The sequence below is a fragment of the Triticum dicoccoides genome, chromosome 1B (assembly GCF_002162155.2).
Source record: "Triticum dicoccoides isolate Atlit2015 ecotype Zavitan chromosome 1B, WEW_v2.0, whole genome shotgun sequence".
In the NCBI taxonomy this organism is placed as follows: domain Eukaryota; kingdom Viridiplantae; phylum Streptophyta; class Magnoliopsida; order Poales; family Poaceae; genus Triticum; species Triticum dicoccoides.
Genome location: NC_041381.1, coordinates 541,754,431 through 541,780,255, shown reverse-complemented (window position 1 = coordinate 541,780,255; position 25,825 = coordinate 541,754,431).

Below are 25,825 nucleotides of genomic sequence, written 5' to 3'. Positions count from 1 at the left end.
TTCCTTTGCCTGGTAGTAGCCTTAGGCAGGTTGCTAGGAGTGCTCCTGATGCCTTCATCTGAAGTGCTGGAGGGACTAGTGTCCTCACTCATTTGCATTTGCCCTTCTGACCTGTTCTGACTATCACTCTGGTCTGACATGCTGCAAACACTGACTGCTGACCCTGTGAAGAGTTATAGATGAGATGGAGTGGATGAGCATCACAAAATGCAGAGATTTTTGCAAAAGAATGATTCAAAAATTCAGTTTTAGTTTTCCATAGAAAGCATTTCAGATCAACCGATTTTCAAACTTGGTGATACCAAAGCAGTTTTGGAACCTAAACTGATGAACTCGGTTGGACCGAATCACAGTTTGGTGGCACCGAGACTGCTAGGGTTTCACAAAGTCCTAAAATCGGTCGCACCGATTAGCAATTCTAGGTCAGACCGAGAGTTACTAGTGCAATGGCCTAAGCCAAATCGGTGGGACCGAGTTTTTCAACTCCGTGGGTCCGAGATGGTTTCGGCGGAAACCTAACCCTAAATTTTCAAATATCATCTAATCTACGGATTGCATTGACTAGATCGGAGTGTTTCAACCGTGGCAAGAATCAATAAGAACACAATGTGCTAGGAATCGGACGAGGATAGCACAGTGATCGAGTCCATACCCTAGCTTGGCGATGAACTCGCTATGGTGGCAACGGCGGGGTTGAATTTTGCTGACGGCGGCGGAGACCAGCGACAGGAGGCGGCTGGCGACGAGGAGACGATCCAGAGACCTTGGAGGCAGAGCGAGCTATTGCGCGGGCAAAGGGTTTCAGAGAAATTTCCAAATTTTGCCCGTGACTATATATAGCCCGACCCTGTCGGTGTGACCGAGTGGAACAACTCGGTGGCACCGAGATGCATAACTGTGTTCAGTTACAGCAACTCGTTGTGACCGAAAAGTTCAAATCGGTTGCACCGAGATTGAAAACCTAGATTGACTTACGGATCTCGGTAGGACCAAAATGGAGGAATCGATCAGACCGAGAATCACAAAGAAGTTTTGGAAGTTTAAGTCTATGACGAATTGGGGACTCCGAGTGCTCCTCACACAGAGTGGTTCGAATTTGACTTGATCAAATTTTGTAATGTAGCATGAATAGAGTTTAAGACGAGAAAAGCATAGATAGCTAGAGAAAGTTCTTAGGCATTCTTATCCATCCACTTGGCCAAAAGAAGGAAGAACCAAACAATCAAAACAACAAGTGGATGTTCTAGAATGAGTAAAATATGCACCAACATGCTCACACAATAAGATGGCAAATGAAATATGTGGCAAAGCATGCACAACCAATTCTAGCATCTATCAAACAATTTGCGATGACTAGGTCATCGATATATGAGTATATTGACTTAGGAGTCAAATGATAAACATTTGATCATAGGTCATACTCATCGTTTAAGCCCAAGTGGGGTTACCACTTTTACACAAGGCATTGATGTGATCACACCATTAGAGTTGCTTTGACTCAAGTCTTAGAGTTAAGCTCCCCCTAGATGTGAGATCCCCTTTTAGAGGGATGAACTAACCTTGGGTTTTGTCGATGATGACTTCATGTAGGTGTTGAAGATGTGGATGCTCAATGTTGATGTAGATCATTTGGAGCAATCCATTGGAGTGAGTTGCACTTTCAACATGCCTACATGGGTTAGTCCCACAAGGAACAAACAAGAATATCCATAGACATAGAGTGATGTCCATGAAAACATTAAGTTACCTTGGTCCTTGCCTTACCAACATGAGGGTTTGTGACTCCTTGAACTAGTGCAAGATGTGGAAGTTGATTGCACTTGTCCTTGGCATAATAATATGAGTGAAGAATGTTGGCGGAGTCACCCTCAAGAACTCTCTAGTTCTTCTTCTTCAGGATCCACATCATCTTGATGGGAATCCTTGGAGTTGTAGTTGTACTTGATGAAGTAGAACTTGACGTAGTTTTGGGAATCCACTTGACCGAGGCCTTGGGTGCTTCTTCAAATACATCAATCTCTTCTTGAAGCTTGTCCTTGCCTTTATGGTCTTGTGGTGGAAGATCATCTTGAGCTTGTGTTCCCTTGAAGGAAGTAGGATCATGCTTCTCTTGTTGAGGAACAAACTTCGTCTTGGGGTATTGATCTTCTTCCCACTCAATTCCATTGGCATTGAACTTTCGTTCAAAACCAACACCTTGATTCTTCCGGTGCTTTCCTTGCTTGCGTACAATTTGCTCGAATTGCTTACTCCCGGCAAGGCTCTTGTAAACACCTTTCTCTATAATTCCCTTCAATAAGCTATTTTCTTGCTCAAGTGTAACTTGGCTAAGAGAATCATTAGTGGAATCAAGAGAACTATTAGAAGCAACAATATTGGATTTAGCATTGTTATTGTTACTACTAGAGGAAGTATCTTTCTTGTACTTATTACTAGACTTGACTTGAGGCATGTAAGTAGATAGGAGTAAATGCTTGGCAATGTAAGAAGAACTTTTCTTACGAAGATCATCATTGATTGCTTTTAAGAACTCCTGTTCTTGCTCAAGATTGAGCTTTTCAAAGCGTAACTTCTCATGAGCCCTTAAAAGTTCTCGATGATTTTCGAAGATAGTTTCATGAGCTAACTTAAGAGTGTTTAGTTCTTTGGTTAGAAGCTCAATCTTCTCCTTATCATTGTCATTCGTTTTATCTTGTTTAACATGATTAATTAACATTTCATCATAGTATTCATCACTAGAGTTGTCAACAAGTAAATCATCATCCACAAGCAAGTCATCTTCATCACTATTGAAATCAACATACTCAGGATGTGTTACCTTTGGACCTTTGGCCATGAAGCATCTTCCAATTCCTTCATTTGGTGAATCAAATATGTCGTAGGAGTTGGTTGACACAAGTGCTAGACCGGCAACACCTTCATCTTGAGTATGTTTGGAGTCGAAGTGATAGCTTCTCTCGGAGTGTTTGTCGGAGTCGGAGCTGGAAACCCATTCACCAACATGAGCTTGATGTCTTTGTTTTGTGTAGCTCCTTGATGGCTTGTCCTTCCTTTCCGAATCTTTGCTTCTCCGAGAGGATCTTCGTTCATAACGATCATCTCTACTCCTCCTCTCTCTTGGTGGTGATTCTTCTCTTCCACTTCTTCTTTTTGGAGAATCTTCTCTTCTTTTGTAGGGTGCCGTACACTCATTGGAATAGTGTCTAGGCCTCCCAAAATTGTAGCAATTGCGCTCTCGACTGAAAGATCTTTTGTCATGGTAGGACCTTGACTTGGAGCTTCTTTCTTTGCTTCTACTCTTGTAGAATTTGTTGAAGTTCTTCACCATTAAGCTCAATTCTTCATTGAAGGTTTGTTTCTCACTTGATGATGTGGGGGCTTCACTTGAGGCTTTGTAAGCACCCCTTGACTTGTTGTGAAGTTCCTTCTTATCCTTGAGTGACATCTCATGAGCAACAATCCTTCCAATGACATCCGTTGGCTTGAGATCTTTATAGTTTGGCATCATTTGGATCAATGAGCACACGGTATCATACTTTCCTTCCAATGCTCTTAGGATCTTGTTGATGATGAATCTGTCGGTCATCTCTTCACTCCCTAAGCCGGCAATCTCATTTGTAATAAGAGCAAGCCTAGAGTACATTTCAGCGACACCATCACCATCCTTCATTTTGAACTTGTCAAGCTGACTTTGGAGCACATCCAACTTGGATTCCTTGACGGATTCGGTACCTTCGTGCATATCAATCAAAGTGTCCCAAATTTCTTTTGCATTCTCAAGACGGCTGATTTTGTTGAATTCTTCGGGGCACAAACCGTTGAAGATGATATCACAAGCTTGAGTGTTGTATTGCAGCATCTTCAATTCTTCCGCATTAGCTTCACGGTTCGGCTCTCTCCCATCAAAGAATTCACCTTGCAAGCCAATACAAATAATAGCCCAAACGGCGGGGTTATGTCCGAGAATATACATTTTCATCTTATGCTTCCAACTAGCAAAATTCGTACGATCAAAGTAAGGACCTCTACGGTGATAATTTCTCTTGCTAGACACCATACTCTCCTAGGTTGTGAAACCAAGGCTATGACCACCAAAAGCTATGGAAATCAAAGCAAATGGAGACCAAAGCTCTGATACCACTTGTAGGACCTTGAAGTATGTCTAGAGGGGGGGTGATTAGACTAGTTAACCAATTCAAAACTTAAACTTTTCCCAATTTTAGAGTTTGGCAGATTTTAGTTATCTTAGGACAAGTCAAGCAATCATCACACAATTCAAGCAAGCATGCAAATAGTATATAGGCAGCGGAAATTAAAGCATGCAACTTGCAAGAAAGTAAAGGGAAAGGTTTGGAGGATTCAAACGCAGTTGGAGACACGGATGTTTTTGGCATGGTTCCTATAGGTGGTGCTATCGTACATCCACGTTGATGGAGACTTCAACCCACGAAGGGTAACGGTTGCGCGAGTCCACGGAGGGCTCCACCCAAGAAGGGTCCACGAAGAAGCAACCTTGTCTATCCCACCATGGCCGTCGCCCACGAAGGACTTGCCTCACTAGCGGTAGATCTTCATGAAGTAGGCAATCTCCTTACCCTTACAAACTCCTTGGTTCAACTCCACAATCTTGTCGGAGGCTCCCAAGTGACACCTAGCCAATCTAGGAGACACCACTCTCCAAGAAGTAACAAATGGTGCGTTGATGATGAACTCCTTGCTCTTGTGCTTCAAATGATAGTCTCCCCAACACTCAACTCTCTCTCATAGGATTTGGATCTGGTGGAAAGAAGATTTGAGTGGAAAGCAACTTGGGGAAGGATAGAGATCAAGATTCTTATGGTAGGAATAGAATATCTTGGCCTCAACACATGAGTAGGTGGTTCTCTCTCAGAAATGGTAAGTTGGAAGTGTAGGTTTAGTCTGATGGCTCTCTCCATGAAAGAAGAGGAGGTGGAGGGGTATATATAGCCTCCACACAAAATCTAACCGTTACACACAATTTACCAAACTCGGTGGGACCGATTCAACAGACTCGGTCATACCGATTTAGTAAACCTAGTGACCGTTAGTGATTTTCGGTGGGACTGACATGCAACTCGGTGAGACCGATTTGGTTAGGGTTAGGGCATAATGTAATCTTGGTAAGACCGATTACACAAACTTGGTGAGACCGATTTTCGGAAAAAGCTTTCCAGAGAGTTGGTCAGGTAAACTCGGTGGGACCGATTTGCTCTTTTCGGTGAGACCGTAATGTTACAAAAGGGAAACAGAGAGTTTACATTGCAATCTCGGTGGGACCGATCGCTCACTTCGGTTTGACCGAAACGTTACGAAGGGAAACAGAGAGATTACAATCCCATCTCGGTGAGACCGAGATCCCTATCGGTAGAACCGATTTGCCTAGGGTTTGTGGCAGTGGCGATGACATTTGAACTCGGTGGCGCCGGATAGGAAGAATCGGTGTGACCGATTTTGGCTTTGGGTTTAGGTCATTTGTGGATGTGAGAAAGTAGCTGAGGGTTTTGGAGCATATCACTAAGCACATGAAGCAAGAGGCTCATTAAGCAACACCTCATCCCTCCTTGATAGTATTGGCTTTTCATATAGACTCAATGTGATCTTGGATTACTAAAATATAAAATGAAGAGTCTTGAGCTAATGAGCTTGAGCCAATCCTTTGTCCTTAGTATTTTGAGGAATCCACTTTCATCATCCATGCCATGCCATTCATTGAGCTTTCCTGAAATATATGTCTTGGAATAGCATTAGCTCAATGAGCTATATGTTGTTATGAATTACCAAAACCACCTAGGGATAGTTGCACTTTCATCACGCCATGCAACCATTCGATCTCAGATCCAAGGGCTCTCGAAATCCCGTATGATGGGAGAATGCAAAGCCACTACCCTGCCGTTCGCACGTTGGCAGTTCGCTCCTACTCGTCCCCGCATGTCCTTTAATACTATGGCGGATCGCTCCTAGTCGTCCCGTCCATTCGCATTACGGCAGTTCCACTAATCCTAACCCTCCTCCGAAATCCATGGCGTCCCAAATCTCCACGATCGGCGGTGAGTCGAGGACGCGGACAAGGACTCCGAGTAAGGTGGCAGTGTCGTTGCTCATGGTGGTTCTAATGCAGTGTCTACTGGAATAGTTGCAAAGTTTAATTTCAGGTGTGCTTAATTTAATTTGAGGGGTGTGTTGTGCTGAGCCCCCAGCAGAACTGTGTTATGTTTCTTCTTGTTACTTTAACTCTTCAGTACATACATACTAGTATTTCTTACATTTCATCTTTTAGTTGGTATAGTACTACCACTCGTTTCTTGACATTATACGTACAATATATATGGCCAACATCATATAGCCAACAATTTAGTTGTCAAAGAATTTCAGGGTGCTTAGTTTTGTCAAAGAATTCCAGGGTGCTTAGTTTTATTTGAGGGGTGGGTTGTGCTGGACACCATTATTGTGACTAGCCTTTTTAATAGTACTATATGCATAATTTGGCGACAAGCGCTCTCTATATGTACCACCTTTTTTTTAATTTCAAGTTTTTCTCCATGGCACAATCCATCGACACTAATGCTGTACAAAAGTATACACTTTTTAAAAGGCTAGAGGGTGAGGCAGTCTAGCTTGGTCGGTTTCACGAGAGGTGAGGGCCTTTGTGATTTGACGGCTCATTACTGCTGGAAGGCCGGGCCTTGTGATTTGTGTAGGATCGGAAGTATGTCTAGGGGGGGGGGGGTGATCATACTGCTTGACCAATTAAAAACTTATCCTTTTCCCAATTTTAGTCTTTCGCAGATTTTAGCTATCTTAGCACAAGTCAAGCAATCTTCACACAATTCAAGCAAGCATGCAAAGAGTATATGAGTAGCGGAAAGTAAAGCATGCAACTTGCAGGAATGTAAAGGGGAAGGGTTTGGAGAATTCAAACGCAATTGGAGACAAGGATGTTTTTGTCGTGGTTCCGATAGGTGGTGCTATCGTACATTCACGTTGATGGAGACTTCAACCCACGAAGGGTAACGGTTGCCCGAGTCCACAGAGGGCTCCACCCACGAAGGGTCCACGAAGAAGCAACCTTGTCTATCCCACCATGGCCGTCGCCCACGAAGGACTTGCCTCACTAGCGGTATATCTTCACGAAGTAGGCGATCTCCTTGCCCTTACAAACTCCTTGGTTCAACTCCACAATCTTGTTGGAGGCTCCCAAGTGACACCTAGCCAATCTAGGAGACACCACTCTCCAAGAAGTAACAAATGGTGTGTTGATGATGAATTCCTTGCTCTTGTGCTTCAAATTATAGTCTCCCCAACACTCAACTCTCTCTCACAGGATATGGATTTGGTGGAAAGAAGATTTGAGTGGAAAGCAACTTGGGGAAGGCTAGAGATCAAGATTCATATGATAGGAAATGAATATCTTGGTCTCAACACATGAGTAGATGGTTCTCTCTCAGAAATGGTAAGTTGGAATGAAGAGGAGGTGGAGGGGTATATATAGCCTCCACATAAAATCTAACCGTTACACACAATTTACCAATCTCGGTGGGACCGAATCAACAAACTCGGGCAGACCGATTTAGTAAACCTAGTGACCGTTAGGATTTTCGGTGGGACCGACATGCAACTCGGTAGTACCGATATGGTTAGGGTTAGGGCATAACATAATCACGGTGAGACCGATTACTCAAACTCGGTGAGACCGATTTTGGTAATAAGCTAACCAGAGAGTTGGTTAGGTAAACTCGGTGGGACCGGTTCGCTCATTTCGGTGAGATCAAAATGTTACGAAAAGGAAACAGAGAGTTTACATTGCAATCTCGGTGGGACCGATCGCTCATCTCGGTGGTACCAAAACGTTATGAAGGGAAACATAGAGATTACAATCCCATCTCGGTGAGACCGAGATCCCTATCGGTGAGACCGATTTGCATAGGGTTTGTGGCAGTGGCTATGACATCTGAACTCGGTGGCGCCAGATAGAAAGAATCGGTGGGGCCGAGTTTGACTTTTGGTTTAGGTCATATGTGGATATGAGAAAGTAGTTGAGGGTTTTTGGAGCATATCACTAATCACTATGGAGCAAGAAACTCATTAAACAACACCTCATCCCTCCTTGATAGTATTGGCTTTTCCTATAGACTCAATGTGATCTTGGATCACTAAAATGTAAAATGTAGAGTCTTGAGCTTTTGAGCTTGAGCCAATCCTTTTATCCTTAGTATTTTGAGGGATCCACTTTCCTCATCCATGCCATGCCATTCATTGAGCTTTTCCTGAAATGTTCATCTTGGAATGATGTTAGCTCAATGAGCTATATGTTGTTAGGAATTACCAAAACCACCTGGGGATAGTTGCACTTTCAATCTCCCCCTTTTTGGTAATTGATGACAACATATAGTTCAAAGCTTCGACAAATAATAATAAGAGTGAAAAACATTGTCGCTTTGAGAAGTATGTGATAAGCAAGAGCTCCCCCTAAATTTGTGCATAGTTTAAGATTTGCTTTGGACTGCAAATGCACAAGGAGTTAGGCTCATGGTACTCTTCCATGTCACATACATCTTGGTGGAGCGCTCAAAATAATAAAGATTGAATACATGCACTCATCACCAAGCAAAGTGAATGATCATATAAAGATAAATGGGACAATGTCATCTAACAAGCATAAATGTAGCATATGATCAAACACATGATCATCCAGGTATCACACGGACGTAAGGTATCTCAAACAAGCAAATAAAGTTCAACCACCAAAGCAAGAGAGAACAAAAGCAACACTCTCTCTCGAAGCCTATGATTTATACATTTTTCTCCCCCTTTGGCAACAAGTTACCAAAAAGTTCATAGAAAATGCATAGTACTAACACGACTCTCAGGCTTGATCTTCAGGTGGTGGTAGAGATGGCTCCTTGGATGAAGACTTCAGTTAATGTGGATGGAGCTGGAGGAGTAGGTGCTGGAGCTGGTTGCACTGGAGCTGTAGCTGGTGCAGATGTAGTGGCTCTGGTGTCTGTCACTAGCACTGCAACTGATCTCTGAGCTCTAGGCACTCTGGCAAATGCATCAGTGGTTGTCTTGCCCTTCCTCTCCTGCATATCATCCTGAAGCTGCTCAACGACAGACTGGATCTCAGTTACCTTCACATCCAAGTCATAGAACTTCTGCTCCATGATCCTCTCCAGGCTCTCCTGGTTTTGAGTCAAGGTGGCCAGCCCCTTCTCAATCCTCAGAGTGGATGCAATCAAGTAGCCTAGTTGATCTTGTTTGCTCTTCAAAAAGTACCGAGATGCCTCTTCCATTGTTGGCATCTTGGTAGCCTTCTCTGTCCTTGCCTTCTCCTTCTTTGCTTGAGCATGCACAGAAGATGGTTCATCTTCATCCATAACCACTTGGTTGTCCTCAAAATCTGGATAGATAGCAATGTGATCCTTGTCCAACAAGTATGTGCCTGTGCCCATCTTGGAGTTAATCAGCTCCTGGATCTGTGGGGCATACCCACAGCTTCTCTTCTGGTCAGCTGATGTCCTCTTGATAGTCTCAACTATGAGGCTCATGACCTTGAACTTCTGTGGCACATCAAATAAGTGTAGCAAGTTTATTGCATGGCCTCTGATCATGTTGTGGTCACCTGACTTGGGCAAGAGTGTGTGCCTAAGGATCCAGTTGATGGTTGGCAGTCCTGACAGAAGATAATGTACAGATCCAAACTTATGAGTTTCAAGAACTTTTTCTGGGATCTCGTTGTACATTTGTGCCATAGAATTGTGATCCATCTTCTTCTTGGCATAGACATCCAAGTCATCTTCCTTCTCCTTTTGGTGCATTGATCAGATTGGCCCATTCTTCAGTAGTTGATTGGTATCTAGTACCTTCAGACATCCATACTATCCTGCCATCTGGATAGAAGTGTGTTGTGGAGTAGAATTGCATTATGAGCTCATCATTCCACTTTCTGAACTTCTGTCCAACAAAGTCTGCAACTCCACAAGCACTAAAACTGTCATACACACCTGGATAGTGTTCCTCATTCTCCTTCATGTATTTCCAATCCACCCACCTCATGTCACAAACTATAGGTTTCTTGTCCAGCAACACTGTCTCATAGAAATCCTGTTGTTCTTTAGTGTGGTAGCTGTAGTCAACAACAATCCTTCTCCTAATTGCATAAGGATCAGACAACCTCCACTGTCTGAGTCCTGCATCCTTCCTCAGCTTCATGTTCTCAGCCACAGGATGAGCATCATTGTGGTCTGGAATCTTTGGCTTCAACTTTCTCAAGATATGCTCTTCATCATCTTCCTCTTCAGCAACAACTTCAGGCAATGGGGCCTTGTTCTTCTCAGTAGCTGGCATGTTCCTGGTATTCCTTTTAGGTGCAGTCTTGGGCTTGGAGGCAGCTTTGGGTGCTTCTTTGGGCTTTGATGTTGCAGCCCCTGACCTAATAGCATCACCCATAAGCTTTTGAGCCTTGGGTGCTGGAGCAGCAGCCTCTTCTTCCTCTTCCTCTACCATTATGGAAGGCTATCCAATAACTCTGGCCATGGTCTTCTTGACCCTTTATTTCCTCTTCTTCCCTTCTGCAGCAGCCTCTTTGGGATCAGATTTCTCAAGTTCTTGAGTTGATGGTCTGACTTTTAGCATAGGTGTCCTCTTGGCAGGGACCTTCCTGTTTAGTCCTGGCTTGGTGGCTGCAGCTATGCCATATTCTTTCTTGAGCACTTTCTTCTTGGAAGTGGCCTCATCCTCAACTGCCACATAGTCTTCATCCTCAGATTTTGAGGTTCTCTTCTTTCTGGCCCTGGTGGCAGCTTTGGGCAAGTTGCTTGGGGTGCTCCTGCTGCCATCATCTGAGGTGCTAGAGGGACTAGTTCCCTCACTCATGTGAATCTGCTCCTTTGACTGGTTCTGGCTGTCATTTTGTTCAGACATATTGCAAACACTGACTGCAGACCTTGTGAGTAGATATAGATGAGAAAGAGTGGATGAGCATCACAAAATGCAGAGGTTTTTGCGAAAGAATGATTCAAAAACTTAGTTTTAGTTTCCCACAGAAAGCATTTCGGATCAACCGATTTGCAAACTCGGTGATACCGAAGCAGCTTTTGGAACCTAAACTAGTGAACTCGGTCAGACCGAGTCATAGTTCGGTGGCACTGAGACTGCTAGGGTTTCACAAAGTCCTGAACTCGGTCACACCGATTTGCAATTCTCGGTGAGACCGAGAATCACTTGTGCAATGGCCTTAGCCGAATCGGTGGAACCGAGTTCTACAACTCGGTGGGTCCGAGATGGTTTCGGCGGAAACCTAACCCTAAATTTCTAATTCACTTCTAATCTATGGATTGTTTTAACTGGACAGAATCATTTCAATCGTGGCAAGAATCATGATGAACACAATGTGCTAGGAATCAGATGGGGAGAGCACTGTGATCGAGTCCATACCCTAGCTTGGCGATGAACTCGCTACGGCGGCAACGGCGGGGTTGAATTCCATTGACGGTGGCGGAGACCAGCGACTGGAGGCAGCTGGCGATGAGGAGGACGATTCGGAGACCCTGGAGGCAGAGCGAGCTATGCGCGGGCGAAGGGGTTTGGAGAAAGTTTCCAAATTTTTGCCCGTGAGTATATATAGCCCGACCCTGTCGGTGTGACCGAGTGGAACAACTCGGTGGCACCGAGATGCATAACTGTTGACAGTTACAACAACTCGGTGGGACCGAAATGTTCAAATCCGTTGCACCAAGATTAAAAACCTAGATCGACTTAGTGATCTCCGTATGACCGAAATGGAAGAATCAGTCAGACCGAAACACACAAAGAAGTTTTGGAAGTTTAAGTCTATGACGAATTGGGATCTCCGAGTGCTCCTCACACAGAGTGGTTCGAATCTGACTTGATCAAATTTTGTGATGTGGCATGAATAGAGTTTGAGACAAGAAAGGCATAGATAGCTAGAGAAGGTTCTTAGGCATTCTTGTTCATCCACTTGGCAAAAGAAAAAGTAGCCAATCAACCAAAGCAACAAGTCGATGTTCTCGAATGAGTTAAATATGCAACCGACATGCTCATACAATAAAATGGCAAATGAAATATGTGGCAAAGCATGCACAACCAATTCTAGCATCTATCAAGCAATTGGTGATGACTAGGTCATCTATATATGAGTATATTGACTTAGGAGTCAAATCATACTCATCATTTAAGCTCAAGTGGGGTTACCACTTTTACATAATGGATTGATGTGTTCACACCATTAGAGTTGCTTTGACTCAATTCTTAGAGTGAGGCTCCCCCTAGATGTGAGATCCCCCCTTAGAGGGATGAACTAACCTTGGGTTTTGTCGATGATGACTTCATGTAGGTGTTGAATATGTGGATGCTCAATGTTGATGAAGATCATTTGGAGCAATCCTTTGGAGTGAGTTGCACTTTCAATACCTACACGGGTTAGTCCCACAAGGAACAAACAAGTATATCCACAGACATAGAGTGATGCACACACAATATGATGTCCATGAAAGCATTAGGTTACCTTGTCCCTTGTCTTACCAACAAGAGGGTTTGTGACTCCTTGAACTAGTGCAAGATGTGGAGGTTGATTGCACTTGTTGTTGCCAAAAAGATATGAGTGAAGTATGTTGGTAGAGTCACCCTCAAGAACTCTCTAGTTATTCTTCTTCGGGATCCACATCATCTTGATGGGAATCCTTGGAGTTGTAGTCGTACTTGATGAAGTAGAACTTGACGTAGTCTTGGGAACCCACTTGACCAAGGCCTTAGGAGCTTCTTCAAATGCATCAATCTCCTATTGAAGCTTGTCCTTGCCTTTTTTCGTGTGGTCTTGTGGTGGAAGATCATCTTGGTCTTGTGTCCCCTTGATGGAAGTAGGATCATACTTCTCTTGTTGAGGAATAAACTTCGTCTTGGGATATTGATCTTCTTCCCACTCAACTCCATTAGCATTGAACTTTCGTTCAAAACCAACACCTTGGTTCTCCCGGTGCCTTCCTTGCTTGCGTACAATTTCCTAAAATTTCTTACTCCTAGCAAGGCTCTTGTAAACACCTTTCTCTATAATTCCCTTCAATAAGCTAATTTCTTTCTCAAGTGTAACTTGGCTAAGAGAATCACTAGTGGAATCTAGAGAACTACTAGAAGCAACAATATTGGATTTAGCATGATTATTGTTACTACTAGAGGAAGAATACTTCTTGTTTTTGTTAATGGACTTGACTTTAGGCATGTAAGTAGATAAGAGTAAACGCTTGGCAATGTAAGAAGAACTTTTCTTACGGAGATCATCATTGATTGCCTTTAAGAACTCATGCTCTCGCTCAAGGTTGAGCTTTTCAAAGCGTAATTTCTCATGAGTCCTTAAAAGTTCTTGATGATCTTCTATGATAGTTTCATGAGCTAACTTAAGAGTGTTTAGTTCTTTAGTAAGAAGCTCAATCTTCTCCTTATCATTGTCATTCGTTTTATCTTGATTAGCATGATTAATTGACATTTCATCATAGTATTCATCATTAGAGTTGTCAACAAGTAAATCATCATCACCTAACAAGTCATCTTCATCACTATTGAAATCAACATACTCAGGGTGTGTTACCTTAGGGCCTTTAGCCATGAAGCATCTTCCAAGTCCTTCATTTGGTGAATCAAATATGTCATAGGATTTGGTTGACACAAGTGCTAGACCGGCAACACCTTCATCTTGAGTATGTTCGAAGTCGGAGTGATAGCTTCTCTCGGAGTGATTGTCAGAGTCGGAGCCGGATACCCATTCACCAATATGAGCTTGATGTCTTCGTTTTGTGTAGCTCCTTGATGACTTGTCCTTCCTTTCCGAATCCTTGCTTCTCCGGGATGTTCTTCGTTCATAACGATCATCTCTACTCCTCCTCTCTCTTGGTGGTGATTCTTCTCTTCTACTTCTTCTCTTGGGAGAATCTTCTCTTCTTTTGAAGGGGGCCGTACACTCATTGGAATAGCGTCCAGGTCTCCCACAATTGTAGCAATTGCGCTCTCGACTGGAAGATCTTTTGTCATTATAGGACCTTGACTTGGAGCTTCTCTCTTTGCTTCTACTCTTGTAGAATTTGTTGAAGTTCTTCACCATTAATCTCAATTCTTCATTGAAGGTTTGTTTCTCACTTGATGATGTAGGGGCTTCACATGAGGCTTTGTAAGCACCACTTGACTTGTTGTGAAGTTCCTCCTTATCCTTGAGAGACATCTCATGAGCAACAATTCTTCCAGTGACCTCCGTTGGCTTGAGATTCTTGTAATTAGGCATCATTTGGATCAATGTGCACACGGTATCATATTTTCCATCCAATGCTCTTAGGATCTTCTTGATGATGAATTTGTCGGTCATATCTTCACTTCCTAAGCCCGCAATCTCATTTGTGATAAGAGCAAGCCTAGAGTACATTTCAGTGACACCTTCACCATCCTTCATTTTGAACTTGTCAAGTTGACTTTGGAGCACATCCAACTTGGATTCCTTGACGGAGTCGGTACCTTCATGCATATCAATCAAAGTATCCCAAATTTCCTTTGCATTCTCAAGACGACTGATTTTGTTAAATTCTTCGGGGCACAATCCGTTGAAGAGGATATCACAAGCTTGAGCGTTGTATTGCAGCATCTTCAACTCTTCCCGCTAGCTTCACGGTTTTGTTCTCTCCCATCAAAGAATTCACCTTGCAATCCAATACACACGATAGCCCAAACGGCGGGGTTATATCCGAGAATATGCATTTTCATCTTATGCTTCCAACTAGCAAAATTCGTACCATCAAAGTAAGGACCTCTACGGTGATAATTTCCCTCGCTAGATGCCATACTCTCCTAGGTTGTGAAACCAAGGCTATGACCACCAAAAGCTATGGAAATCAAAGCAAATGGAGACCAAAGCTCTGATACAACTTGTAGGATCGGAAATATGTCTAGAGGGGGGTGATTAGACTACCTGACCAATTAAAAACTTATCCTTTTCCCAAATTTATTCTTTGGCAGATTTTAGCTATCTTAGCACAAGTCAAGCAATCTTCACACAATTCAAGCAAGCATGCAAAGAGTATATGAGTAGCGGAAAATAAAGCATGCAACTTGCAGGAATGTAAAGGGGAAGGGTTTGGAGAATTCAAACGCAATTGGAGACACAGATGTTTTTGTCGTGGTTCCGATAGGTGGTACTATCGTACATCCACGTTGATGGAGACTTCAACCCATGAAGGGTAACGGTTGCGCGAGTCCACGGAGGGCACCACCCACGAAGGGTCCACGAAGAAGCAACCTTGTCTATCCCACCATGGCCGTCGCCCACGAAGGACTTGCCTCACTAGCGGTAGATCTTCACAAAGTAGGCGATCTCCTTGCCCTTGCAAACTCCTTGGTTCAACTCCACAATCTTGTCGGAGGCTCCCAAGTGACACCTAGCCAATCTAGGAGACACCACTCTCCAAGAAGTAACAAATGGTGTGTTGATGATGAACTCCTTGCTCTTCTGCTTCAAATGATAGTCTCCCCAACACTCAACTCTCTCTCACAGGGTTTGGATTTGGTGGAAAGAAGATTTGAGTGGAAAGCAACTTGGGGAAGGCTAGAGATCAAGATTCATATGATAGGAATGGAATATCTTGGCCTCAACACATGAGTAGGTGGTTCTCTCTCAGAAATGGTAAGTTGGAAGTGTAGGTTCGTTCTGATGGCTCTCTCCACGAATGAAGAGGAGGTGGAGGGGTATATATAGCCTCCACACAAAATCTATCCGTTACACACAATTTACCAATCTCAGTGGGACCGAATCAACAATCTCGGTCAGACCGATTTAGCAAACATAGTGACCGTTAGGATTTTTGATGGGACCGACATGCAACTCGGTAGGACCGATATGGTTAGGGTTAGGGCATAACGTTATCTGGTGAGACCGATTACTCAAACTCGGTGAGACCGATTTTGGTAATAAGCTAACCGGAGAGTTGGTCAGGTAAACTCGGTGGGACCGGTTCGCTCATTTCGGTGAGACCGAAATGTTACGAAAAGGAAACAGAGAGTTTACATTGCAATCTCGGTGGGACCGATCACTCATCTCGGTGGTACCGAAACGTTACGAAGGGAAAAAGAGAGATTACAATCCCATATCGGTCAGACCGAGATTCCTATCGGTGAGACCGATTTGCGTAGGGTTTGTGGCAGTGGCTATGACATCTGAACTCGGTGGCGCCAGATAGAAAGAATCGGTGGGACTGAGTTTGACTTTTGGTTTAGGTCATATGTGGATGTGAGAAAGTAGTTGAGGGTTTTTGGAGCATATCACTAAGCACTGTGGAGCAAGAAACTCATTAAACAACACCTCATCCCTCCTTGATAGTATTGGCTTTTCCTATAGACTCAATGTGATCTTGGATCACTAAAATGTAAAATGTAGAGTCTTGAGCTTTTGAGCTTGAGCCAATCCTTTTATCCTTAGTATTTTGAGGGATCCACTTTCCTCATCCATGCCGTGTAATTCATTGAGCTTTTCCTGAAATGTTCATCTTGGAATGATGTTAGCTCAATGAGCTATATGTTTTTAGGAATTACCAAAACCACCTGGGGATAGTTGCACTTTCAATTTGACTGCTCGTATAAATGCACCGATGACCTGATCGAGGAAGAGCAAAGAACCATGCGGTATACTCAAGTTTTCCACTGGAGTAGTACTGCGACGGAGGAGCATGAAACACAACAGTCCAGTGCCATATGGCGATAAAAAATGATCTAATTTGCTAGTCATCTCATTGTTAGCATTGTTCTATTCATTCCCTCAAAAAAAACCATTGTTCTATTCATGCCTCGCAGAGAACGTGACACGTGCGGTGAAACACCCGAAGCAAAAGATGAAACACAGGAGCAAAATAAGAAGGAATATTATCACCCCAAATGATCTAATTCGCCGCGGAGTCGTAACTGCTTCTTCATTGCCTCCACGACCTCCATTTCCTTGCGCGTCTCCTCCGCCATCTTCTTCATTCTGTCCATGACGCGGGATTTCTCGACGCGAGCCTTCATCATCTGTTCCACGGCCGCATTACGTACCTTGATAGCAGCCTGGTGCTCGATGCGGAGCTTCGCCAACTCCTCCTTCTGTTCCATGACGAGGGCCTGTAGCATCTTCATCGAGGAACTACTATTCTTAGGAAGCTTCTTCCAGCCGGCGTTCTTCTCCTTCAACAGGTCGATCTCGTGGCAGAGCTTCGCCTTGTCCTCCTGAAGTCGCAGGATTTCGCCGGTCGCCTTCTTCTCCGAGGCAATGCTCTTCTTCAGCAGCAACACCAAGCCGGTGGTCAACTCCCCCTGCTAATTGAGCTCAGCGGGCATGTCGTTGACGCTCTCCTTTAGCAACTCCATCAACCCTTGGATGCACTCCTTCTGCTTATTGAGGTGCTTCTTGAGCTGATCGGGCATGCCATCGAGGGATAACGACTCCAGCTCCGCCGGCTCGGCATGTTTGCCTCCGCGGCTAGGGCGCTCCTAGGAGCCAACGCCTGCCCGTGAGAGATCTTTTAAGGTCTCTGCGTGGCGGCGAGCCCTCTTTTTTTTTCCACAGCCTTAGTTGCCGCTTCCTTGTTACGAGTAGTTCTCGACCAAGAGCTCTGCTCACCGGCCATGGCAACGACGGACGAAGAAGAATCACTTATGAGAAGGAAAGGTAGAGTAATTTTCGGTTAGGTGGTTTCCCTTTTTATAACCTAACTACTAGCACTAGTACTAATACCTGCCTAGTGGGAACACGTTCAAGTTTGGTATGTACTAGTAGGTGTGAGCAGGCTTTCAAATGTGATGGGAACAAGGTAAAGATTAATTGATGGTTTTGGTTTCGAGGCCCGAAATGGCTCCCGATGAGTTTAGCGGAACATAAATTTGAAGTACTACACTGCTCAAATGCGTAAATATTATGTTACTCTCAAAAATTGGCACAAAATACGAAGGAGACCAATGGAAGTACTACTAGCAACCCACGATTTAACTACTCGCATGCACGCAGTGGAGTAATAATGTCTTTCTTCTGCCCTCACGTCCACTCAATTTGCATGCGCTGTATTAATTGACCATCAATGAAGTGAACGACTTTAAATGCGTCAAATTATCACATGGGGTGGATCTTGGTACAAAAATGCGTCCGCCCGTGTACCCGCGTGTGCGTGCGAGGGAATGAGTGCGTGCGTGGCGTGGGTGCACATCTTCGCTTCGTGCATGTACCGCCAGTATGGCTCAGGGAGGACGAGTACATTCTTCTGGAACCAGTAGCACGTCAATGTGATCAATCCACGCAAGGAGGTCGCGACAACGCCTCCACATGTGCCACGTGGCTTCATGAACTGTAAGAGAGACACTGTGTAGCTGCCATTGGTATTCTATACATGTTTTGCACATACTCGAAGTACTAGTAAGGTACACGTGCATTGCACGCATCAGATTTTGCAACCAAATTATGAATAAATACCACACTATAGCATGTTAGCTCTGAGTCATATATGCCTGATGTAGCCCTTCGTTTAATTCTTATAGTTCATCTCATTCAAAATCAATTAGTTTTTATAAATAAGCTAAGAACACGGGAATAGGAAAAACATGGGATTATACTGGAATGTCATCTTGAATCCTACAGGATTGTATGAGTGTTCAATTGTGCATAGAAAAAACGCAGAATTCTTTTAAAGAGGTTTGAGTGGATGGGATGTTTCCTATGAAATCTAGTGCAAATGAATGATATGGAAAAATTCCTATGGTTTACAATCCTACGAATCAAGCGACCAAGATAGGAAAAATTCCTAATGATTAGAATCCTCCAAAATTCCTTTGAGAATCCTTTGAATCAAAGAAGCCCTTAATCTATTTTATGATTCATAGAATTGTGCGTTGTAAAGCATAAAGTAAAAACAAATAATGGCAATTCAATTAGGAAAAAAGTTTGGGCAGTTATGATACGGAAGATTCTAGAACAAAAAAGAACCACTGTTGTTTTGAGGTTTGTGCATTATGCTTAAGTTCAACCATGGAGTATGCTAGATTGTACATGTGGCAAAATCCGGTGGGGGCTAGAAGATGGTGCGAGGGGCCGAGTGGAGGAAGACTATGAAGGAATGCACAAGTGCGAGGTCGATATTTAGAGAGAGGGGGAGAACACGTGCGCTGTTGCACGCAGTGGCGGAGCCATGAAAAATAAATGAGCTAGGGGGCCAAGCATTGCTAATTGAGGGAGTCCTGGATTAGGGGGTGTCCGCATGGCCGGACTATGACCTTTGGCCGGACTCCCGGACTATGAAGATACAAGATTGAAGACTTCGTCCCGTGTCTGGATAGGACTTTCCTTGGCATGGAAGGCAAGCTTGGCGATACAATATGTAGATTTCCTCCCATCGTAACCGACTCTGTGTAACCCTTGCCCTCTCCGGTGTCTATATAAACCAGAGAGTTTTAGTCCATAGGACGAACAACAATCATACCATAGGCTAGCTTCTAGGGTTTAGCCTCTCTGATCTCGTGGTAGATCAACTCTTGTACTACCCATATCATCAATATTAATCAAGCAGGAGTAGGGTTTTACCTGCATCGAGAGGGCCCGAACCTGGGTACAAACATCGTGTCCCTTGTCTCCTGTTACCATCCGCCTAGATGCACAGTTCGGGACCCCCTACCCGAGATCCGCTGGTTTTCACACCGACATTGGTGCTTTCATTGAGGGTTCCTCTGTGTTGTCACCTTTAGGCCTGATGGCTTCTTCGATCATCAACCACGAGGCGGTCCAGGGTGAGACTTTTCTCCCTGGACAGATCTTCGTGTTCAGCGGCTTCCCACTGCGGGCCAATTTGCTCGGCCATCTGGAGCAGATTGAAAGCTACGCCCCTGGCCATCAGGTCAGATTTGGAAGTTTGAACTACACGGCTGACATCCGCGAGGACTTGATCTTCGACGGATTTGAGCCACGGCCGAGCGCGCCGCACTATCACGATGGGCATGATCTAGCTCTGCCGCCGGACAGCGCCCAAAGCGCCGCTCAGGTGTCCGCTCCGACCCTTAGCTCGGAGCCGACCACGCCAGTCGGGGACGGACGGTTGGACGCCGCCCCGGAAGCTGCAATCTCTGCGGCAATCGAGCCGAATACCAGCCTATTCCTTGGTGAGGCCTGTGACTCCAAGGTGCCGGACTCCTTTCCGGACTCCGAATCTTCCGCACCCCTTCTGATCGAACCCAATTGGGCTTCGATCATGGAGTTCACTGCCGCGGACGTCTTTCAGCACTCATCCTTTGGCGACATCCTGAATTCACTAAAGTCCCTCTCTTTGTCAGGAGAGCCCTGGCCGGACTATGGCCAGCAAGGTTGGGATGCGGACGACAAAGAAATTCGAAACCCACCCACCACCCACTTCGTAGCCACTGTCGACGATTTAACCGACATGCTCGACTTCAACTCCGAAGACATCGATGGTATGGACGCCGATGAAGGAGACGACCAAGAACCAGCACCTATAGGGCACTGGAAAGCCACCTCGTCATATGACATATACATGGTGGACACCCCAAAAGCAGGGAATGGCGATGAAAAAACGGAGGATGACCCCTCCAAGAAACAACCTAAGCGCTGGCGTCAGCGGCGCCGCTCTAAATCCCGCCAAAGCAAAACGGCGAGTCCGGCACTGGAGATAACAACACCCCGGACAGTGCCGAAGACAAACCCCTCCAGCAGGATTCAGCGCAGGAGGACGGAGAAGCCAACCCTCATGAGAGAGCGGCAGACAGGGAGGTCGAGGATGACAATTATATGCCCCCCTCCGAAGACGAGGCAAGCCTCGACGACGATGAATTTGTCGTGCCAGAGGATCCCGTTGAACAAGAGCGTTTCAAACGCAGGCTTATGTCCACGGCAAGTAGCCTCAATAAAAAACAACAGCAACATAGAGCTGACCAAGATTTGCTAGCCGACAGATGGACTGAAGTCCTGGCGGCCGAAGAGTACAAACTCGAATGCCCCTCCAAGAGCTACCCAAAGCGCAGGCTGCTACCCCAACTAGAGGAGGAAGCAACTAAACCTACATCACCAGCTTATGATGCGGCCGACCGGCCACCCCGTGGCTGCGACAGAGAGGCCTTTCGGCCCTCAACTCAAGCCGCACCCTGGCGCCGCTCAAGAAATACCAGAGCATGGGGAAACGCACCAGACCTGCGAGACATATTGGAGGATAAGGCAAGGCAAACAAGATCAATCTACGGATCGCGTGGGTGCCCCACGTCACGTGACGATAACCGTCACGCCGTATATGACAAATACGGCCAGGCCGAACACAACAGACAAAGCTCATCTGAGCTACGTCGTGATATAGCCCAGTACAGAGGCACCGCACACCCACTATGCTTCACAGACGAAGTAATGGATCATCAAATCCCCGAGGGTTTTAAACCCGTAAACATCAAATCATATAATGGCACAACAGATCCTGCGGTATGGATCGAGGATTATCTCCTTCATATCCACATGGCCCGTGGTGATGATCTACACGCCATCAAATACCCCCCGCTCAAGCTTAAAGGACCAGCTCGGCATTGGCTTAACAGCCTGCCAGCAGAGTCAATTAGTTGCTGGGAGGACCTGGAATCCGCATTCCTTGACAACTTCCAGGGCACTTATGTGTGACCACCAGACGCCGATGACCTAAGCCACATAATTCAGCAGCCAGAGGAATCAGCCAGACAATTCTAGACGCGGTTCCTAACCAAGAAAAGTAAAATAGTCGACTGTCCGGACGCAGAGGCTCTTGCAGCCTTCAGGCACAACATCCGAGACGAATGGCTTGCCCGGCACCTAGGACAGGAAAAGCCGAAATCTATGGCAGCCCTCACGACACTCATGACCCGCTTTTGCGTGGGAGAAGACAGTTGGCTAGCTCGTAGCAATAACATGAACAAGAGCCCTGGTAACTCAGATACCAAGGACAACAATGGCAGGTCGCATCGTAGCAAGCACAAGCGCCGCATTAACAGTGATAATACTGAGGATACGACAGTTAATGCCGGATTCAGAGGCTCTAAACCCGGTCAGCGAAAGAAGCCATTCAAAAGAAATCCTCTGGGCCCATCCAGTTTAGACCGGATACACGGCACCCCCAAACAACCAGCCAATCACACCAACAGGGATTGTTGGGTGTTCAAGCAGGCAGGCAAGTTAAGTGCCGAAAACACAGACAAGGGGCTGCATAGCAATGACGAGGAGGAGCCCCGGCCACCGAATAACAGAGGACGGAAGGGCTTCCCCCCACAAGTGCATACGGTGAACATGATATACACAACCCATATCCCCAAAAGGGAGCAGAAGTGTGCTCTCAAGGACGTCTATAAATTGGAGCTAGTCGCCCCAAAGTTCAACCCATGGTCCTCCTGCCCGATCACTTTTGATCGAAGGGACCACCCCACTAGCATTCGTCATGGCGGATTCGCCGCATTGGTCCGAGACCCAATCATTGACGGACTTCACCTCACTAGAGTCCTCATGGACGGCGGCAGCAGCCTGAACCTGCTTTATCAGGATACAGTGCGAAAAATGGGTATAGATCCCTCAAGGATTAAACCCACAAAGACGACCTTTAAAGGCGGCATACCAGGTGTAGAAGCCAGCTGTACACGCTCAGTTACACTCGAAGTGGTCTTCGGATCCCCGGATAATTTCCGAAGCGAAGAGTTAATCTTTGACATAGTCCCGTTCCGCAGTGGCTATCACGCCCTGCTCGGATGAACCGCATTCACAAATTGAATGCGGTGCCGCACTACGCATATCTCAAGCTCAAGATGCCAGGCCCTCGTGGAGTCATTACGGTCAATGGAAACACCGAACGCTCTCTCCGAACAGAGGAGCACACGGCGGCCCTGGCGGCGGAAGTAGAAAGTAGCCTCTCAAGGCAATTCTCCAATCCGGCTGTTAAACGTCCGGACAACATCAAGCACGCCCGAAGTAACCTACAACCAAACCGGCTGGCACGTCCCGAGCAAGCATAGCAGTGCGGCCTCAACCCCAGCCCTTGCGAGATTGCGATAGCAGTACCACGCGTACATAACTATGCTCTGGAAATACCATGGGCACAAGGGGAGGGGCACAACCACGGCACGCACAGAATGCGGCTCAACCACACTAGGGGCTCCCGATTTTGCCATTTCTTATTTTTATTTTTTATATACTTTCAGGACTCCACTATTCAGAAGGCCTGTCCAGCAATACACTCGCCGAACACACGATGCAACAGCCAGGGAGACAACAAGCCACGTCAAATGTCCAGGTGGTCTCTATAACGAGCTAAAATACCTGTCTTACTTAAAGTCTCGCAGCTTGCCCCTGGAGGGGGAAATGTCAAATAATCCCATCTCTTGCTTATCGCACTATTTGTATCGTTCTTCTTTCATAGCAGCCCTTTAATAAACAATACATAGCTCTTGTCTATTATTGCATTCATTTTTCATGTAAATATGTTCAGTCATGACATCATGCAACCGTACACTTTGGTACGTCCAATACACCAGGGGCTTAAGTTCCCCAGAATACGGTGTGAGAAGACCGAACACTCTTATGAGTGCGGCACCCCAAACTTATAGCATTATATGCATCGGCTCCGAATCATGTCTTGGGTCAATAGTTGGGTTTGCCTGGCTCCCATGTTTTGGTACCTTACGTTCCACAATGTCGGCTAAGGTAGCGCTGGGAGAACTACTGCGATTGTGCCCCAGTTGAACTGGGTAAACACCTCAGTAGAGAAAGCTAAAACTGACCGTCATGATAGGGCGAGAGACCGGTCGCTGTTCGAGAGGTTTTTCGAGTCCCTAAATACTTATGCCGCTTAGAGCGAGGAGCTAGATTTATCCGGCCTAGGCGTGGATAGCGCCCCGAACTCGGTCTTCCGAATACTAGGGGCTTCACCGAAATTTAAAATTATAGAATTCTATGGCTAAGTGAGAGTGATAAAGCATTATAAGTCCGATGGCCTTGTTCGTTGTGCTGAGTGCCTCCCTAGACGGACCCAAGAATGGGAACAAGAGCACTCAGGTTTATCCCAAACACCCCAGCACTCGTGGCATGGGGGTAGAAGCCGACGACTTGCATCTCTCAGATTTAATAAACGGCCGCACAGAAGGTAATATTTTAAATTCAAAAAGCGTTGCTTAGCGCATATGAACAAGTTTTCAGCGCACAAGATAAACACGAGCGAGTTTACTCAAAAATTACGTCCCTGGTACATTCATTCGCTACAAGACGGGCACCCTTCAGGACACCCTCATAATACATTTCGGGCCTGCGATGCTCCTTCCCCTCCGGCGGCCCATCCTTCACCAGCTTCTCAGCATCCAGCTTGCCCCAGTGCACTTTAGCATGGGAAAAAGCCCTACGGGCGCCCTTGATGCATACGGAGCGCTTGATGACTTCAAGCCGTGGACAAGCATCCACCAGCCGCCGCACCAGCCCAAAGTAGCTCAAAGGCATGGCCTCCCCAGGCCACAACCGGCCTATCATGCCCTTCATAGCCTGTTCGGCTGCCTTATGAAGCTCGACCAGCTGCTTCAACTGGTCGCTCAGATTTAGGATCCTCCGGAAAGAAGGCAAGATACTCGCGTCGAAGACGATCCTCCCTTTCCCAAGTTGCTTCTTTCTCAGAATGGTGCGACCATTAAACCTTAAGAAATTTGATATTATGGCGTTGAGTGGTATGCTCGGCTTGATTGAGGATACGAACGGGGTATTCTCGATATGTGAGATTGTCTTGGAGATGAAGCGTTTTGTGGTCCACTCCACGGATAGGATCCAAGAGGCAATGCCTGAGTTGAGAAACTTGGAAGACATCGTGGACTCTGGAGAGGTGCGGAGGTAGTTCCAATTGGTAGGCTACTTCTCCCTGTTTGGCAAGAATGCGAAAGGGTCCAATGTAGCGAGGAGCCAATTTGTCTTTAATATCGAAGCGATGGGTTCCCTTCAGAGGAGTAACCCGAAGGTAACCTTCTCGGTCGAGCTCCCTTACTCGGCCCAGTAGAATGCGGCGGCGTCGGATACACTGCGGGGCAGATCTGTGAATGCTCCTGGAGAGCTCCGGATTCGGGTAAGTAACAGGTAATTTACTTTCACGTGCTTGCTTTGCATAAAGAATGCCTTACCCGCTGCAATCCTTTTCATCGCCTCAATTTCCTGGAGGGTTTTTTGGGCTTCGGCCTTGGCAGATTTGGCGCTTTCAAGTGCCGAGGCAAGCTCGGACTCTCAAGTCTTCGAGTCAAGCTCTAACCTCTCATGTTTTTTCACAAGAGAATCGAGCTCTTGCCGCAGCTCCGCCACCCGCGCCTCTTTCTTCTCTCGCTCTGAGCGCTCCATGGCCGCATTGTCTTCGGCCTTGGAAAGCGCTTCCTTCAGGGTCGCCACCTCGGTTGTGGCCCCTGTAATATTCATGTTGGTCCTGTCATCATTTGCAACCAGGTATTTATATATACAATTACATAAGGTACTACATACCTTCTTTGTCCTCGAGCTGCTTCATGGCAAGGCCGAGCTCATTCTCGGACCGCTCAAGGCTCTGCTTCAATGCATCGACCTCCGCAGTTAGTGCGGCAGAGGTCAGCAGCGCAACCTGCATTCCCATATTGACATATTTATGTTAGACTCCTACGTATATCTTTTTTATATCCTTAGTCCGGCTTTTCTTTCCGAACACCAAACTGAGCATCAGGGGCTACTGTCTATGCCGTAACATTTTTATATGTTTTAAATACATACCTCAAAGCCTGTTAGAAGGCTGGTACA